At 39.1% G+C, this 20,859-nt stretch overlaps 2 protein-coding genes across 3 annotated transcripts in view; both read right to left on the reverse strand.

The window, feature by feature from the left end:
• Positions 1-12,670, reverse strand: part of LOC136332042 (zinc finger protein 675-like) — a 323,089-nt gene extending 310,419 nt beyond the window's left edge. Inside the window, exon 1 of the mRNA XM_066271294.1 lies at positions 12,649-12,670. The gene's annotated coding sequence lies outside the window, so the exon portion shown is untranslated. The remainder of the gene's footprint in view (positions 1-12,648) is intronic.
• The window catches only part of LOC136332027 (zinc finger protein 432-like), a 146,513-nt gene that overhangs the window by 85,857 nt on the left and 39,797 nt on the right, over positions 1-20,859 (reverse strand). The gene's annotated exons all lie outside the window — the stretch shown is intronic.

Here is a 20,859-nt window from a genome sequence, read left to right on the forward strand (position 1 = left end):
CGCCTGGGGCAGAGGCCAAGGAGCCATCCCCAGTGCCCGGGCCATCTTTGCTCCAATGGAGCCTTGGCTGCGGGAGGGGAAGAGAGAGACAGAGAGGAAGGAGGGGGGGTGGAGAAGCAAATGGGCGCTTCTCCTATGTGCCCTGGCCGGGAATCAAACCCGGGTCCCCCGCATGCCAGGCCGACGCTCTACCGCTGAGCCAACCGGCCAGGGCCATGTATTATTTCTTATAACGGCACATGAGTCTATACTTACCTTAAAAAAAAAAACTCCCCTAAAATTTTTTCTGAATATTTCTGTGCATATATGTATGTATTACAACTGCTTCCTTTTTTGGATACATTCCAGAATGCAGTGGAATAACATTGCGTGGCCTTGGATGGGAACACAGCCAACAAGAAAAGAATGTTTTGCCAAGAGAATTGTTTTGTGACTTGAAGGCAGGTCACTGAAACAGGTCTATGTGACTGAAGGCAGTTGCTGGGCTTTTTCTCAGTAAAACATTCTCATAAGATTTCTGTACCTTCCAAGGTTATCCCTTGAGATAAAGAGAGAATGTTGTGGAAACCATAGAAGCAATAGCAATTAATGCCTTTTGATATTATGTTGTTGTTAAGCTATCATGCAGGTGTATTCCATGTATCTTTAAGTAAAAGTTATGCTTGATGTTATGCCAATTTCTCAGTAAACAAGTTTTTTGAAGTCTTGTGAATAAAAATAGGTCACAGCTCAAACTCAGGGCCATTTGCCTGAGCGAGCGGTGGTCCTTTGCTAGTCCTTGATGATTTCATCTGCTGATCTCTCTCTCTGCGCCCCCAACTCACAACAACACCAGAAAGTAGAATTTTGAGTCAAAATCATACTTCTATCAAGTGCCTCTGATATGCCTGACCCTGTGCTATTACTACTTAGAATAACTGAAAGGACATAGTTACCTGTAAAATGCTTAGAACCCAGCGAGGAAGGGGACTCTGAATGGAAGAACAAGGCACTCATGGTCAAGGCCTGTGGTGAATTCCAGGTGATGTGCCCCGACAGGAGCTAGGAATGTGGTCATTCTCACCATGTCCACTGACCTCAGGTTATGACCTAATAATTCCTAATGCACAGGCTCTATGCAGAGATAGAATATTTTTTCTTTTTATTTAAAAGACATTTTATTTTAGAGGGAGAGACAGAGACAGAAAGGGGGAGGAGCAGGAAGCATCAACTCTGATATATGTCTTGACCAGACAAGCCTGGGGTTTCAAATTGACAACATTAGGATGTGAGGGTGATTTGGCTGTGACATCTGTGACTCTGTTGATTGCCAGTGTTGACTCAGCTGATCTGGCTGGCTATGTGGGTGTCTCTTTCACTGCTCCACATGCATCCCTCCTGAAGCTGCGTCTTGGTTGAAGAGGACAACCTTCCCCGACAAAGGAGAGGACCGTTCTCAGGTCAGGGGTCCACGAGTAGCTGCTCCCCTGCTAGAACCTCCAAACACACTCTCAAACGGGCAACATCAACGTTCCAGGTTGATGCTCTGTCCACGGCACCACCACAGGTCAGGCTGGCTGTTTTTATTTATTTCTATATTTATTCAGAATGCTCTATACGAAACTTTTTAAAAGAACCAATAAGTGATGACTTTGTATATAAAATAAATAAGGAGAAATGACAACATAACTGCACACCTTTTGTTTGAGGAATACCAGACTTTTGAATGTACTTTAACAGAAAACTTTCTTCTTTTTATTTTAGTGACAGGAGGGGAGACAGAGAGACAGACTGGCTCATGCACCCCAACTGGGATCCACACAGTAAGTCCACTAGGGGGGCAATGCTCTGCCCATCTAGGGCCTTTTCTCCATTAGAACTGGGGCCTATTTTTAGCCCCTGAGGAGGGGGCCACTGGGGTCATTATTAGCAATGGGGGCCAATTTGCTTCAGCCAATCAAGCCATGGCTGCTGGAGGGGAAGAGAAAAAGAGACAGAAGGAGGAGGGGTGGAGCCAGAGATGATCCTGTCTCCTGTGTGCCCTGACCAAGAATCAAACCTAGGACATTCACTCTGGGCTGATGCACTACCACTGAGCCAACTGGCTGGGGCCAACACAGGATTTTTGTATGATATACCATATTACAAATAAATGAGAAAATTAACATCTTTGTTCATATTCTTAAAATATATGTGCTTAGAATCTTACAATCAGAGTAATTTCAATCTAGAATTGCAATTTTCATGTTGCTGCTCTCATAGAAATATTTCCATAAAGCCATAAATAAGTCAAGAAACAATGTCTAGGATTTCCATGTGTATTCAGGAATACTCAAGATTTTTAGTCATAAAGGAAGACAATAAAATACATATAATAAATATTTACAAGAAAAGGATGATATCACTCTCTTTGTCTTTGTATAACTGTAAGGCAGTTTCCACAACGTAGTCTTTTCAAATGTAAGGCCAAGGCCAACTCCACCAATTCAAATCTGAGCCCCCTGAAGTGAGGCGAAGGCCCAGAAATGCAAGGAGCTCAGGAGCAGGTAATCAAGGATTTCTTTTTTGCTTTCTTCTTTTTCAAGTGAGAGGGGAGACAGAGAGACAGACTCCCACATGGACCCCTACCTACCAGAATTTTCCTGGCAACCCCTGCCTGAACTTGATGCTCTGCCTACCTGGGGCCATCATTGCAAGTGAGGTATTTTTAGCTCCTGAGGAAGATGCTCAGTGCCAAGGGCTTATGTACTTGAACCAATCGAGCCATGGCAGTTGGAAAGGGAGAGGGAGAAAGGAAGAAAGAGAGGGAGAAAGAGAGAGAAAGAGAGTGAGAGAGAGAGAGACAGAGAGATAAAGAGAAGGGTACAGGGAGGGGAAGCAGATGGTGGTTTCTCCTGTGTACCCTGGCCAAGAATCAAACCTAGGATATCCACAAGCTGGGCTGACACTCTACCACTGAGCCACTGGCCAGGGCCTAATGGAGAATTTCTCATCAAAGTAGAGAATTCCAAGTATATTCACAAATTACCTATGAACACTAATGAGTCTTTCCTGTCCAGTTGGTGGTGCAGTGGATAGAGAGTTGGATTAGGACGCCAAGGACCCAGTTTTAAAACCCCAAGGCTGTCAACTTCATCACAGAGTCATCCAGCTTGATCCCATGGTCACCAGCTTAAGCCCAAAGGTCTCCAGCTTAAAGCCCGAGGTCACTGGCTTTAGCAAGGGGTCACTCCTTTTGCTTGAGTCCTCCAGTCAAGGCACATATAGGAAAGCAATCAATGAACAACTAAGGAGCCACAACAAAAAGCCCCAACAAAAAAGTTGATGCTTCTCATCTCTCTCCCTTCCTGTCTGTTATCACTATCTGTCCATCTCTCTGATCCTGTCCAAAAAGAAGAAAAAAAAATAAACCAAAATAATGTAAAGCATTTTCTCCACTCACAATAGTATGAAAGTAGATAACATTTAGAAAAAGAAATCTGGCAGAGACACAGACACAGAAGTAAACAACATTCTACTAAAATAATGATTGAATTTACAAAGAAATCAAAGTCCAAATCACAAATTTCTAGAGAAAATACGAAAACAAAAACAAACCATAATCTGTGCCACGGGAAAGCAGTGATGTTAATTTTTCAATGGTAATTAAATATTCTGAAAATCTGTTGAGATATGAGTGGATTTAATTGAATCACTCCTTACTTTTGGCAGAATGGTACTTTTATGCTCCTTTGCACTAAGGGTGTATGTCAATCTCCTTTTATGCAAATACCCTGTCATACACTTAGTATATCATTTTTTTCATAAAGCTTCAGAAACCTTTTTGTAGATTTAGAATGTGGAACTATGTTAACTAGGCAGGTTCTTTCAATAACCATTTCTTTGTTCCATATACTGCAATATTTAATGTACAGTGTTTTAAAATTTGTTCATGTTTCTTCACACACTTTTTTTTTATTTTGAACATTTATCATTCTCTGAGGATGTAGGACACCATATTCATACTTGGCAGTCATTGTCCATAATAACTAAATCCTCATATTTCCTCCACCTCCAACTAAGGCCACTTGTATTACAATACAGCACACAGAAAGCTCTACCCTGAGCTTCTTGGAGGAACATCCCACATGGATTCCTTTCAAGGCTCTACCCTCTCTATGGGATGGCCAGTAAATATTGACAAAGTTGCTAACTCGTGTTAAAGACTACACTCAAGGACATTTCCAGTATTTCTACATTATTTCAGGACTGTTTATTGTTCACAGGACTCTGAACTACTTCACTGCAACCATTATTAAAAAATAATCATGTGAGGCCCTGGCCAGTTGGCTCAGTGGTAGAGCGTCGGCCTGGCGTGCAAGGGGTCCTGGGTTCGATTCACAGCCAGGGCACACAGGAGAAATGCCCATCTGCTTCTCCACCCTTCCCCCTCTCCTTCCTCTCTGTCTCTCTCTTCCCCTCCCGCAGCCAAGGCTCCATTGGAGCAAAGATGGCCCGGGCGCTGGGGATGGCTCCTTGGCCTCTGCCCCAGGCGCTGGAGTGGCTCTGGTCACAACAGAGCGATGCCCCAGAGGGGCACAGCATCGCCCCCTGGTGGGCAGAGCGTCGCCCCCTGGTGGGCGTGCCGGGTGGATCCCGGTCCGGCGCATGCGGGAGTCTGTCTAATTGTCTCTCCCCATTTCCAGCTTTGGAAAAATACAAAAAAAAAAATCATGTGAGTACTTACATAATAAGTACTATTATGTAGTAAAACAAACAGTATTTACTATTTATTGTAGCAGCGAAATCTCTGTGTTATTCAAGCCTCTATGTGCAATGAGACTGAGTATAATTATACTAACAATTCCTTGCAGGATCTGTAAATAGAGGACGGTGTGAAAAGTAGACAATTTATATTGTTTTGATGAGATGCGGGAACTGCTTACCACTCCCAGTGCACACAAAGGTAAACTGACTACACGGTGGTTAACACTCAAGAATTCAAAGATGCTGGCAGTCGAGAAAGATGCATTAAAGACAGAAGTGTTCACCAGCCACTAAGCAGTCTTACCAAAAATAGAAACATAAATGCAGGTAACGGAGAAGGTATATAAAAGAATAATGGTCACCAGAACAAGGATATTCTGGATAGCTCTGATCTCAGGGGATGGTCTGGAGGACACACTGGTCACATGAAGGTGTTGGACCTCCTGCTTATGCCTGTACAGAACAGAAACCATGGTTCCCCTGGCCCAAGTCAGAGTCCCGAACACAAAACATATAATGGGCAGATTGAATACTTCATTGGAAGTGGGACATATCCAAAGGTCATAGTGTTTGAGATGTCTTTGGTGTTCCTTCTGTCAGTCACATACTCAGGAACCCTAATATTTAGCATTATGTTCAGGATCCAGCAGAGGATATTTGAGGTGTCTGTGTAGTTGGCAGTTTTTGCTTTATAATAACTGCCAAATTTTTATTTTTGATATTTTTGGTGTATTAGATTTGAAAATAGGATTAGATAATAAAATTTAGGTTACTTAACTGGTGTATTTTTTTTAAAAAAAAATAGTGATTTTTAACATTTTTTATTGATTCCCATTTGGGGCTTATGGAATTTCCAGTTACAAACTTTTGGAGAAAAAATAAAAAGTATTACAAACACAGGAAAACTCATGTTCTATGCCAAACAGGAAAGCATTCAACTTGTGGTCCTATATTACATTTCCTACACTGCTTGTGCAAATTTGTGCCACATAGAGCACATTTCCTTTGTTCTCCTCACAGGTCCTTTCCAATAAATGTTCAATGGGATCAAATCTAACAGCTTCAGGTACACAGCTTTTCCTTGTTATGCTTGAACTGGATCTTCCGGCAACCTTAGAATTGGATAATGATTCTTTTATCATATACATTCTTGCAATATTGCGTCTGAAAGTCTAATAATGAGATGTTTTTATTTGAAGCAGTATAAAGAGCACGGCATTAAGAAGAGCAACATCAATGGCATTTGTAAAAGCAGAAAATACCATTTCTTACCTCTAAATTTAATGCGATACTTTTCACCATTCCAGTCCAGCTTATCAACCCCACCCATATATTTGTTATATTGCCCTACAATGTTTGGTCTATCCACTCGACATTCTTTCTTTTCTTTCTTACAATTTCTTCTCTTTTTCTTAAGGTTGTAGTCCTGAATAATTTGACAGAACTTTGACAGTTATTGTCATTCCAAGTCAATGCAAATATTTTATTATTTTCATCATAACAATAATTGTATGCTCTATGTTCTTCTTTTTTCAGTATGTTATCAGATTTCAAGGGACACTTATTCATTCTATTATATCTCCTTACAATATTAGAGAGCAACACTAAACAACTTAAGAAATTGGTATTAATTCTGAGGAAACCAGAGGGTACTTTTTATGGGAAATAACCTTTTAGAAAATTTTAGCAAGGTCTGCGGTGGAGCAGTGGATAGAATGTCAACCTAGAATACTGAGGTCACTGGTTTGAGACCCTTGCCCAGTCAAGGTATGTATGAAAAACAATCAACATTGAACAACTAAAAGTGAAGCAATGATGTGTCAACATTCCTCACTGCAGGTCCCTCTCCCTCCCTTCTCTGTGAAATCCAGAAAATCTTAAAAAATAAAAAGTTCCTATATCATTTGGATATAATCCTGTTGATCCAAACTCCATCTAGCACTGTCTTCTGAACCTCTACAGCAAATAAGATATTAACTTTCACATTTCAATTTAAAAATTACTAGTGTTATTCAGACCAGTTAGTAGTGTGGTGGGTAGTGTCATTGTGGGATGTTGATGACCCAGGTAGAAACTCTGAAGTTGCCGGCTTGAGCATGAGGACACTGGCTTCAACGTAGGTCATAGACATGACCCAATGGTTTCTGACTTAAACAGGCCACTGGCTTAAAGCACAAGAATGCTGGCTTCAGCAAGTGTTCACCGACTCACCTGGAGGCCCCCAGTCAAGGCACATAAGAAATAAATGAATAACTAAAGGGCCTCAACTACAAGTTGATGCTTCTTAGCTCTCTGCCTTCCTATCTCTCTAAAAAATAATAAAAATTACTAAGGGTAGACTTCATAAGAATTAGTGGTGCTCTTTGCTTTGATTGTTCACATGAGAAAATAGATATCCTTGTCACATGTCTCTGCATGAAAAAGTGACAAAGAACTTGAAAAGAGGCTCTTCTGTGGTAATCTGGTGAATGGGAGTCTACTCAGATGCGCATTAGAGACAGAGTGTAGGTTATGATAAGCAAGGATGTTCCATGAGGAATCTTTAGAAAAACATGTGGGAGACTGAAAGTTGGCAAAGCCACTGGTTTGAGGCTTAGAAAATGCTAAGTTCTCCCCCTCCCCCTTCATATTGACTCTGAAGCTGAGTATTTGCACTCATCCAAAAACCCCACCTCACTAGTTTAGTGAAGTTGCTAAAGGCTTTTTCACACCTCCATATCAGCTGTGATGCTGGATTGTTTCTATTTGTCCTACCCCCCGCCCCATGTCCCTTGGAGACTGGAGGCAGTTTCTGTTTTATCCTTTGTTTTGTGAAGTTCTTATGCAGGGTGGAGGGTTTTCTGCACTTGGGAGAATTCTTGGGTTGCTTTGGTAATGTGACTATGCTTTAATAATCTCTTAGATTTACTAATGACTTTACTTTGCCTTATAAAGCAGGAATGGGAATGGAGACAACTTTTGCAAGCTATCATTTGCACTGCAAAGAGAACTCTAGAGACCAGTCTTTCCCTCTTAAGCTTATTTTCTTAATTCCACGCCAGTCCCACTCAGGACCTAGATTTACTAGCTGTGCTAGTTCCCAGCAAAAACTTGTGGATGCCATCTGTGATGGATATAGTCTAGGATGAAAGAGACACTTGTGTAGTGAATTCAAATTATGAATGTGCACAAACCTAAGATCTTCTGCAAACAAATGTCTGGTAGAGGGAACCACATTGCCTGCTCTCATCAATGCATTTCAAGTTAATAACTCAGTGTGATTGTGACCTTAAAATATTAAACTCCAGTTTTAAACAGAATACTTTATATCAGTTTTAAAATGTATAATGTACTGGAATCCTGGTCCAGCGCATGCAGAAATCTGTCTCTGCCTCCTTGCTACTCACTTCAGAAAAAAATTTTTTTTTTTTAATTTTTTTTTTTTTAATTCATTATAGAGAGGAGAGAGAAGGGGAGAGAGAGAGACAGAGAGGGAGAGAGAGAGGAGAGAGAGAAGGGGGGAGGAGCTGGAAGCATCAACTCCCATATGTGCCTTGACCAGGCAAGCCCAGGGTTTCGAACCGGCAACCTCAGCATTTCCAGGTCGACGCTTTATCCACTGCGCCACCACAGGTCAGGCCAGAAAAAATTTTTTAAAAATGACATAGAGTGGCTGAATGGATAAAAAAAAAATTAAAAATCCGCCTGACCTGTGGTGGTGCAGTGGATAAAGCATCGACCATGGAAATGCTGAGGTCGCCAGTTCTGGGACAGAGGGGCAGAGTCAGAGGCCTTTCTGTGGGCTGAAACCAGAGTCTTGAGGTCGCCCCTGTGCTGCAAAAAGCAGCGTGCGGGGAGTGAGTGGGAGCAAAATTCCCTATGCTGGAACTTTTCTGTGCAGGTGGGGCACCTCACCGGGAGTGAGAGGTGGCTGGCTGGATATCTTGGTCAGCGAGCACAGATAGTGGGCGAGAGATTCCCCTGGGAGTGGGCGCCCATGTTCCTGAACAGAGGGACAGAGTCAGAGGTCTTTGTGTGGGCCGAAGCCCCACCTGATTATGCTAGGGGCTCTGACTGATTGGGCCTTACCCAGAGCCCTGTGCTGAGTGGGAATAGAGTGGGGATTTGCCAGCTCTTTGAGCCTCTTACTCTCCAGGAAGAGGCAGCATAAACCCCAGAGTTGGATCATCAGGCTACTAATTCAGGAAGGAAAGACTAGGAGAGAGGCTCTGGAAACACGAACTCTCTCATTGGCGGAGCCTGCAAATGCTAATGAGCCTCGACTGCCAAAAAGACTGAAGCCCAATATATGACATCGCCATAGAGACTTATCAACCGCAAACCTCTATCTAAGCATGCCACAGGGGCAGAACCCGGGGAACACAGTCACCGACAAGAAAGAAGCAGAGGAAAAAAAAAAGGAAGAAGATAACCTCTCAAAATCAAAAATAATCCACAGATTTTATAACCTATCTTGTTTTATTATATATGTTCTTTTGTTTTTCTTATTTTCTTGTCTTGATTATTTTCTTCCTCTTACAATTTGGTCATTTAATTCTCTGCTGGTCTTACTCTCTCCTCTCCTTAAACTACACTACCCATAAGTGTTACATCTCCCATTATCTTTTCTTTCTTCTTCCTTTCTATGAGGGTTGCACTCCAAAACCTTTAACTCTCTCTTTCTCCTTTTCTTCTTTTTTCTTCTTTTTGTGTTTTCCTCTTTTTTTTTTCTCCCTCTATATTAGTTTCTTCTTTTCTCCTTTATTTTTCTTCTCATTCAATCCTCAATCATGAACAAATTATTTTATCTGGGACTCAAATTTTTCTTTGTGGTGCTTTGGGGTTTTTTTACTTTACTTTTTTAACTCACTAGCAGTGCTCCCAACCCTGGCTCTCCATTTTATCTAGTTCTTGCTCCACTAAATACAATAGTAATTTTTAAATTTCCCCCCCATTTTCCTGTTTCCCTGTTATTCTTCTCATCATATCTCTTAGTCAACCATCACCTAAAAGCAAATCATTTTATTCTTAAACCAAATTTTTTCTTTTTTTACATTTTGTGGGTTTATACCCCCTTTATTGCCCCTTTATCACTTCTCCCCAACTCAGGCCCTCCATTATAGGTAGTTGTTGTTCTATTTAGCACAATATAATTCACAGTTCACCACAAGATTTTCTCAAGAAGAAGGGGAGAGGAGAGGAGAGAAAAAAAAGGGGGGGATAATAATTTTTTTATTATTTTTATTTTTAACTTTTTATTCTTTATTAATTCTCATTAATACTATCAATAAAACCATCCTCTGATGCCATTAAGGAAAAGGAAATCAAATATCATGGATACAAAAGAGAGAGAGGTAGCACAGATTGATGAGGGAAAATCTGTGGAGAAAAAATTTAATATATTGGAAAACTTGGAGCTAACTGACAGAGAATTTAAAATAGAAATCCTAAAAATACTCACGGATATACAAGAATACAAAAAAAGGCAATTTAGCCTGACCAGGCAGTGGCGCAGTGGATAGAGCGTTGGACTGGGATGCAGAGGACTCAGGTTCGAGACTGCGAGGTTGCCAACTTGAGCGCGCTCATCTGGTTTGAGCAAAAAGCCCACCAGTTTGAACCCAAGGTCTCTGGCTCCAGCAAGGGATTTCTCGGTCTGCTGAAGGCCTGCGGTCAAGGCACATTTGAGAACGCAATCAATGAACAACTAAGGTGTTGCAATGCGCAATGAAAAACTGATGATTGATGCTTCTCATCTCTCTCCGTTCCTGTCTGTCTGTACCTGTCTATCCCTCTCTTTAACTCACTCTCTGTCTCGGTAAAAAATAAATAAATTTTTTTAAAAAAGGCAATTTAGGGAGCTCAGAAAACAACTCAATGAACACAAAGAATATATTACCAAGGAAATTAAAACTAAAAAAACAAATAAAACAAAGATGAAAACTCAATTCACGAGCTGAAAAACGAGGTAACAAGCTTAGCTAATAGAACAGGCCAGATAGAAGGTAGGATTAGTAAAATAGAAGACCAGCAACTTGAGGCACAACAGGGAGAAGAAGAAAGATACTCAAAAATTTAAAAAAATGAGAAAGCTCTACAGGAATTGTCTGACTCCATCAAAAAGAATAACATAAGAATAATAGGTATATCAGAGGGAGAAGAGAGAGAAAATGGAATGGAGAATATATTCAAACAAATAATAGACGAGAACTTCCCAAGCCTGTGGAGAGAACTAAAGCCTCAAATTCAAGAACAAAACAGAACTCCGACTTTTCTTAACCTCTACAAACCTACTCCAAGGCACATCATAATGAAATTGGCACAAACCAACCACAAAGAAAAAATTCTCAAGGCAACCAGGGAAAAGAAGAATAAAACATATAAAGGAAGACTCATTAAATTATCATCAGATTTCTCAACAGAAACTCTAAAAGCTAGAAGAGAGTCAACCTCAATATTTAAAGTCCTGAAAGAGAGGAACTTCCAGCCACGAATATAATACCCATCAAAGCTATCCTTCAAATATGAAGGAGAAATAAAAACATTCACAGATACAGAAAAGATGAGGGAATTTATCATCAGAAAACCCCCACTGCCTGACCAGGTGGTGGCGCAGTGGATAGAGCATCGGACTGGGATGCGGAAGGACCCAAGTTCGAGACCCCGAGGTCGCCAGCTTGAGCGCGGGCTCATCTGGCTTGAGCAAAGAGCTCACCAGCCTAGACCCAAGGTTCCTAGCTCCAGCAGGGGGTTACTCGGTCTGCTGAAAGCCCGCGGTCAAGGCACATGTGAGAAAGCAATCAATGAACAACTAAGAAGTCGCAACGCGCAACGAAAAACTAATGATTGATGCTTCTCATCTCTCTCCGTTCCTGTCTGTCTGTCCCTGCCTATCTCTGCCTCTGTAAAAAGAAAAAAAAATCTTAAAAAAAAAAAAAAAAGAAAACCCCCACTCCAGGAATTACAAAGGGGGGTTTTCCAAACAGATACAAAGAACAAAACAAAACCAAACCACAAGTAAAAGCTCCACCAAGAACACAATAAAACCAAATTTAAACTGTGACAACAAAAACAACAAAAAAGAAGAGAGGACGAAGATTAACAGTAGCAAAGGACGATGGAGGCAAAAGTACTGACAAGATAGTGTACTACAATGAAGAGGGTAGGAACCCTTTTCATTACTTAATGGTAACCACCCTTAAAAAAAACACCATAGAAGCACATGATTTAAAAAAAATAGCAACAGAGGAATGATGTATGGAATACAACCAAACAAAACAAAAGATAGAAAAATGAAAGAGAAGGATCAAACAAGATACAAAACTACTGGAAAACAATACTCCAAGCAAATAACATCCAAAAAAAAGGCAGGCGTAACAATACTCATATCTGATAATGCTGACTACAAGACAGCAAAAGTACTCAAAGACAAAAATGGTCATTTCATAATGATTAAGAGGACGCTGAATCAAGAAGACATAACAATTCTTAACATATATGCACCAAACCAAGGAGCACCAAAATACATAAGACAGCTACTTATTGACCTTAAAACAAAAACTGACAAAAATACAATTATACTTGGAGACCTCAATACACCGCTGATGGCTCTAGATCGGTCATCCAAACAGAGAATCAATAAAAATATATTGGCCTTAAACAAAACACTAGAGCACCTGGTAATGATAGACATCTACAAAACATTTCATCCCAAAGTGAAAGAAAATACATTTTTCTCCATTGTACATGGATCATTCTCAAGAATTGACCATATGTTGGGCCACAAAAACAACATCAGCAAATTCAGAAAAACTGAAGTTGTACAAATCATATTTTCTGATCACAAAGTCTTAAAACTAGAATTCAAATGCAAAAAAGAGGAAAAAACCCCCCAAAAATGTGGAAAATAAACAACATACTTTTAAAAAATGAATGGGGTCTGACCTGTGGTGGTGCAGTGGATAAAGCGTCAACCTGGAAATGCTGAGGTCGCTGGTTCAAAACCTTGGACTTGCCTGGTGAAGGCACATATGGGAGTTGATACTTCCAGCTCCTCCCCCCTTCTCTCTCTCTCCCTCTCTCTCTCCTCTCTAAAAATAAATAAATAAATAAATAAAAAATGAATGGGTCAAAGAAGAAATAAGCACAGAGATCAAAAGATATATACAGACAAATGAAAATGACAATACGACATCAGAATCTTTGGGATGCAGCAAAAGCAGTAATAAGAGGAAAGTTCAAATCACTTCAGGCCTATATAAACAAACAAGAGAGAGCCCAAGTGAACCACTTAACTTCATACCTTAAGGAACTGGAAAAAGAAGAGCAAAGACAATACAAAACCAGCCGAAGAAAAGAGATAATAAAAATCAGAGCAGAAATAAATGAAATAGAGAACATAAAAACTATAGAAAAAATTAATAAAACAAACAGCTGGTTCTTTGAAAAGATCAACAAAATTGACAAACCCTTGGCAAGACTTATCAAGGAAAAAAAAGAAAGAACTCATATAACAAAATCCAAAATGAAAGAGGAGAAATCACCACGGACATCATAGATATACAAAGAATTATTATAGAATACTATGAAAAACTTTATGCCACTAAATTCAACAATCTAGAAGAAATGGATACATTCCTAGGACAATACAACCTTCCTAGACTGAGTCAAGAAGAAGCAGAAAGCCTAAACAGACCAATTAGTACGGAAGAAATAGAAAAAACTATTAAAAATCTCCCCAAAATAAAAGTCCAGGCCCAGACGGTTATACTAGCGAATTCTATCAAACATTCAAAGAAGACTTGGTTCCTATTCTACTCAAAGTCTTCCAAAAAATTGAAGAAGAAGCAATGCTTCCAAACACATTTTATGAGGCCAACATAACCCTCATACTGAAACCGGGCAAGGACAGCACAAATAAAGAACACTACAGACCAATATCTCTAATGAATACAGATGCTAAAATACTAAACAAAATACTGGCAAATCGAATACAACAACATATTAAGAAAATAATACATCAATATCAAATGGGTTTCATCCCAGAATCTCAAGGATGGTTCAACATACGTAAAACGGTTACCGTAATACACCATATCAGCAAAACAAAGAACAAAAACCACATGATCTCATCAATAGATGCAGAAAAGGCATTCGATAAAATAAACACAATTTTATGTTTAAGACACTCAACAAAATGGGTATAGAAGGAAAATATCTCAACATGATAAAGGCCATATATGATAAACCATCAGCTAACATCATATTAAATGGCACAAAACTGAAGGGTTTCCCCCTTAAATCAGGAACAAGACAGGGTTGTCCACTCTCTCCACTCTTATTTAATGTGGTGCTAGAAGTTCTAGCCAGAGCAATCAGACAAGACAAAGAAATAAAAGGCATCCATATAGAAAAAGAGGAGGTAAAGGCATCACTTTTTGCAGATGATATGATCGTATACATCGATAACACCAAAGAATCTACAAAAAGACTACTAGAAACAATAAGCCAATACAGTAAGGTCACAGGATACAAAATTAACATACAAAAGTCCATAGCCTTTCTATATGCCAACAATGAAACATTTGAGAATGAACTCAAAAAAATAATCTCCTTCACAATTGCAACAAAAAATAAATAAAATACCTAGAAATAAACATAACAAAGAATGTAAAGGACTTATATAATGAAAACTACAAACCATTGTTAAGGGAAATCAAAAAAGATACAATGAGATGGAAGAATATACCTTGCTCTTGGATAGGAAGAATAAATATAATCAAGATGGCCATATTACCCAAAGCAATATACAAATTTAATGCAATTCCCATCAAAATTCTGATGACATTTTATAAGAAATGGAACAAAAAATCATCAGATTTATATGGAACTATAAAAAACCCCAAATAGCCAAAGCAATCCTAAAAAAAAAGAACAAAGCTGGGGGCATTCCAATACCTGTCTTCAAACTATATTATAGAGCCATGACAATCAAAACAGCATGGTATTGGCAGAAAAATAGACATTCAGACCAATGGAACAGAATAGAAAGCCCAGAAATAAAACCACATATATATATGGTCAAATAATTTTTGATAAAGGGGCCAACAACACACAATAGAGAAAAGAAAGCCTCTTCAACAAATGGTGCTAGGAAAACTGGAAAGCCACATCAAAAGAAAGAAACTCAACTATAGTTTGTCCCCTTGTACTAAAATTAATTCAAAATGAATCAAAGACTTAAATATAAAACCTGAAACAATAAAGTACATAGAAGACATAGGTTCTAAAGTCATGGACCTTGGTTTTAAAGAGCATTTTATGAATTTGACTCCAAAGGCAAGGGAAGTGAAGGCAAAAATAAATGAATGAGACTACATCAGACTAAGAAGTTTTTGCTCAGCAAGAGAAACTGACAACAAAATAAACAGACAGCCAACTAAATGGGAAATGATATTTTCAAACAACAGCTCAGATAAGGGCCTAATATCCAAAATATACAAAGAACTCATAAAACTCAACAACAAACAAACAAACAATCCAATAAAAAAATGGGAAGAGGACATGAACAGATACTTCTCCCAGGAAGAAATACAAATGGCCAACAGATATATGAAAAGATGCTCATCTTTATTAGTTATTAGAGAAGTGCAAATCAAAACTGCAATGAGATACCACCTCACACCTGTTAGATTAGCTATTATTAACAAGACAGGTAATAGAAAATGTTGGAGAGGCTGTGGAGAAAAAGGAACCCTCATTCACTGTTGGTGGGAATGTAAAGTAGTACAACCATTATAGAAGGAAGTATGGTGGTTCCTCAAAAAACTGACAATAAAACTGCCTTATGATCCAGCAATCCCTCTACTGGATGCATACCCCCAAAACTCAGAAACATTGATACGTAAAGACACATGCAGCCCCATGTTTATTGCAGCATTGTTCACAGTGGCCAAGACATGGAAACAACCAAAAAGCCCTTCAATAGAAGACTGGATAAAGAAGATGTGGCACATATACACTATGGAATACTACTCAGCCATAAGAAATGATGACATCGGATCATTTACAACAAAATGGTGGGATCTTGATAACATTATACAAAGTGAAATAAGTAAATCAGAAAAAAACAAGGACTGCATTATTTTATACGTAGGTGAGACATAAAAACGAGACTAACAGACATTGATAAGAGTGTGGTGGTTGGGGGGGGGAGGGAGAGGAAAAGGGGGAGGGGGCCGGACACAAAGAAAACTAGATAGTCGGTGACGGAGGACAATCTGACTTGGGTGATGGGTATGCAACATAATTGATGACAAGATAACCTGGACATGTTTTCTTTGAACATATGTACCCTGATTTATTATGTCACCCTAGTAAAATTAATAATAATAAAAAAAGAATATCTTAAAAAAAAAAGACAGGATAAACAAATGGGACTATATCAAACTAAAAAGCTGTTGCACAGCTAAAGGCAATATGAACAGAATAAAAAGACAAACCATACAATGGGAGAATATATTTGACAATATATCTGATAAGGGATTAATAACCAAAATTTATAAAGAACTTGTAAAACTCAACACCAGGAAGACAAACAATCCAATCAAAAATGGGCAAATGAAATGAATAGACACTTCTCCAAAGAGGAGATACACAGCTTAGGAATATAGACATAACCTGAGGGCTGGCTGGAAAAAACATGAGTTTATTAAAACATGCTGGAGCACAAGTCATGTGAGATCAAATCACTAGCTGCTTACAACTGGGCTCACATCGAAGGAGTTTCTTTTGGATTCCTCTCAACCTAGGAAATAGAATCCCAAGATCCCAGAGCACACTGATCAGTGACCTTCATCATATTCCCACAGGGTGGGAGGGGGAGCTGGATTTGGGAACAGCCCATGTTTTCACACAGCACCAGTTTTTACAATATTGACTGCTGGGGTCCAGCCCCGGGGGGGATCCAGGGGTCCCACAGGAGGAGACGGCGTCGGCGAAAATGGAGTGAGAGAGCCAAATTCTTTCCTTTCTCTTTATTCTCTGGTTAGCATTTACTGTCAGGCATCTCTTCCAAATGCTAGTATAGCTCCCTTTTTATACACACACACCGAGTTACAATCACATGGTGTTAATTATTATTTTTGTTTCACGATGTTTGCATGTTTCCGGATAACAGTTAATTTACATCTATGAGTCACAAATCAGGTAGCAAATCATTCAAAATAGAAAATAACTTGAATAGCGATAACAACATAAGTAAAAGTTTTTAGAGTATTAGTTCTAAAAGTTAACTAACTTTACTGCTGTTGTGAGTTAAGGGGCAGAGAGAGATTTAGCAGACGACTAACAATGGACCACCGCTTGCTCAGGTAAATGGCCTTGGGTTTATGCAGTCTCCTACTTTTTCTCACAAGATTCTAAAAGGCTTGCCTCTAAAGAAATTAACATAACATCAAGAATAGCTTTCACCCAAAGATATGCAGAGTGCACTTGCAAGATAGCCCAGAAGCAACACAAGACATTCCATGGATTTCCCTACATTTTTAAATCTCATGAGAACATCTCATTGAGAAAGCCTAGCAATTGCCTTTAGTCAAAAGACAATTCTCTTAGTAAAACATTCTTTTCTTGCTGACTACGCTCTCATCCTAGGCCACACAATGGGCCATCCTACTATACCTTACCTAAGATACTATTGTCTAATCAAATATTACTTATTTATTATATTTAAACACTAGTTAAGTTCTGACTCTATTCTTCTCAGAATATACCACTATTTGCAGATCAAATAAGCAAGAAGAAAGGAATGTTTCTCTACTTATCACATGAAAAGGCTAGGGAGGAAAAATGTTAAGTGAAGGCCGAAGGGTGCTCTGTGCACAGCCACTGTCCCCTAACCATTCACAAGTCACAATCTATTCTTTTTAACATAATTAAGAAGGAATTCTCCTACAGACTTAACCCTTTACGAGGGATATCATAGCCAGCCTCTTATGTCTATGAGCCCAGTTCAAGGGGCTTACAGGCTTTTCTGTGGAACTCACACCCTCTGTCTCATTTCCAAAGAAATCACTACGAATCTACAGGGAAAGCACGGTACTATTATCCCTGTGCCATAATTAATAGCACACACCCAGAAAAGGGGGGATATAAGGCCAGATTAATTCAAAAAGTCAAAGGGGGAAGTATCGTTGTGCCTTTCCTTTGCGGTGACTTTGTCACCCCGCACCCATTGGTCTTCACTGCAGTGACTTTGTCACCCTGCAGCCATTGGTCTTCTCTGCTGTGACTTTGTCAATCAGCAGTTTTTGATCTTCTTCTGCTGTGACCTTGTCAGCCAGCAGTTGTGGGTCTTCTCCTGCGGTGACCTTGTCAGCCAGCAGTTGTTGATCGGCTCCCGACAATTGACTATCTTCCCTATGCCATCCTTTACCTCCTTGTGACTACTCAATAACTAAGAAAAAGTGGCTCTGCTCTGAAAGCAACGGAGCAACAGCCGTAGACGGGCAGAGCATCACCTTGTAGGGGGCTCGCGGGGAGTATTCTGGTTTGGGCGCATGCGGGATTCTGTGTCGCTGCCCCCTCTCCCCTAAAATTTAAACACTAAAGTAAATTTAAAACTCTTGTAAAGAAAAAAAATATTTGTATTTAGAAAGGCCCAAATTTTTTAAATGTATTAAAAAATATATCAAATACTGTCAAGGTAACAAAGGAGTGATTTTAAGTAATTGTACATGTCCAAACGTCCATTTTGTAACATACTTAAAAGTTAACTAAGGGTGTAAACCTTAGATTATACTCTGTATAATAAAGATCATGATTTAATGAAATATCTGAAAATTATGTTTTATTCATTCTAGAGAAGAGAGTGTGAGAGAGTGAGAAAGAAAAGAGAGAGAGGGAGGGAAGAGGGGAGGAGCAGGAAGTATCAACTCCTGTATGTGACTTGATCAGACAAGTGCAGGGTTTTGAACTGAGGCCCTCAGCGTTCCAGGTGCACGCTTCGTCCACTGCGCCACCACTGGTCAGGCTAAAAATGATTTTTGACTGATATTCAGTGGCATCTCAGATTCCATTCTTCTCACTTTTATTTTTTACTTCTGTAAGTTCAGTTGCCAGCATGAATAGTGTTGCTGAAGTGTGTCTTTTGAACAGTGTATGAATGGAAAATTTCTCTCCAACATGCATTCATTTATATTGAATGAGGCTGATGATCCAGCTGTAAGATTTCCCACAATTTTCATTTTTAAGGTTTCTATCATGAATTCTCATGTGTCAGTAAAAGTCTGAATATGAAATTCTTTATATACTGCTCACAAAAACTAGGGGATATTTCAAAATATGAAGTGACAAAATGTCCCCTAATATTTGTGAGCAGTGTATGTTTGTTCAGTCTCCCCCCTGCTGTGAATTCTATTATGTCGATTAGCACTTGAATGAATAGCAAAACCTTTGCCACATGTTTCACATTTGTAAGGCTTCTTTCCAGTATGAATTTGCTCATGTGCAGTAAGTTGTAAACCCCCATTAAAGGTTTTACCACCTTGTTTACATTTGTAAGGCATGAACCATCTTATTCTGAGAGAGATATGCAAGAGAAATAAAGGCTTCACTGCATTTCTCACAATTGTAAAGCATCTCTCTAGCATAAAATTTTTTGGCTTTAGTGTGTTTAAAAAGCTGAATAAGGACTCTTTCACTCTCACTACTACATTTGTGAGCTTCTTCCTCAGTATGAGTAGTTTCCTGTTCACTGAAATTTAACAGTAGGCAATTGTCTGTCTCACTACAATTATTTTTCTCCTCAGCAATATGAATATTCTGGTGCATAGTAAGTTAAAAACGTTGATCAAAGTACTTCCCGCATTTATAATGATTCTTCAGAAATTCAGTTTTCAGGTATTTATTAGGATTTGATCCTTGACTAAAGTTTTTACAACAGTCATTGAATAGGTAACTTCTTTCTCCATTACACGTACTATGGTAAATCAATGAAAACAGATAGGTCGCTAGTAAGGCCTCTAATATTAGTAAACACATAAAGATGTTCTGAAAAACTACTATGTCATACCTACTTAGTGACAATCATTGTATAATCAATGAGTGTATAAAAAAACCAACATTATGAAAATTATAGACTTTGAAACAAGATTATTTCTGATTGTAAAAATCATGAACACCTATTTAAGTGATTCTCAATGGGATCACCTTTAGCATTTCTATCTTTATTTTTAAATCTCTAATTTTTAAAGAGTTTGACTGTTTAATACATTTTTTATGTGGAAAATTATTTCTACCACAGGCTTAACAACTTGGTGAATTATACAAATGTCCTTTCCCATGTTTATAAAAACTCTCAGGAAATGTATTAAAATTTCATTTGGGTCTTTCCATTCAGGCACACACTACTCTACTTCTCTTGTTCCATCTCCAGTGTGCAGGCCCTAAACTCTAAGGGACCCCACAGGACTTGGAACCAGGGAGCAACAGGCAGCAGCAGCTCATCCTGGGCTCAGCCCCTGGGTCTGTTTCCAAGGCTCTCTTTCCGGTGACTGCCCACTGAGCCAAAGCAGTCCTGCCTAGGCTCTCCCTGGCCCTTCTTAAATCCTGACTTTTTTTTCCTTCTTCCACTGGCGCCATGTTTAATAATATATTCTAAACAAATGGGAAAACAAAAACCCCCATAAAATAACAAAACATCATTGTGCAAATGCAAATACATTACTCATGCTTTTCCAAAGGAAATTTAGACCTTTGATCTCTTTTAGCAAAAGGGTTTTATTATGAGTAAGCACTCCAGTTTCACTATGTCCACCCTAACACCCTTTCTGCCATTCTCAGTCCTAATCACAATCCCACTTCCATGAAAAATACGTTCTGAAAATCACTTTTCTGTGTCTTACCAATAGCATTTTCTGATATGATGGTTTGGTTGGCTTTGGCAACAAGTCTTGGTTGTCTTCAGAAAAAATACCACTAAGATAAATAAGTTATCACAAGGTCCAGTTACATAAGTAAACTTTAAACTCTAATGTACATAATTAGTCCTGCTTACAGGTCTCCAGCGACATTGCAGGATAGGAATAATCAAAACATTGCTCTTCCACGGAGAAGTGAACTAGCAACAATTACTGGCACAGCTGCCTTTGCTGA

This window comes from Saccopteryx bilineata, chromosome 3 (assembly GCF_036850765.1).
Source record: "Saccopteryx bilineata isolate mSacBil1 chromosome 3, mSacBil1_pri_phased_curated, whole genome shotgun sequence".
Classification (NCBI taxonomy): Eukaryota; Metazoa; Chordata; class Mammalia; order Chiroptera; family Emballonuridae; genus Saccopteryx; species Saccopteryx bilineata.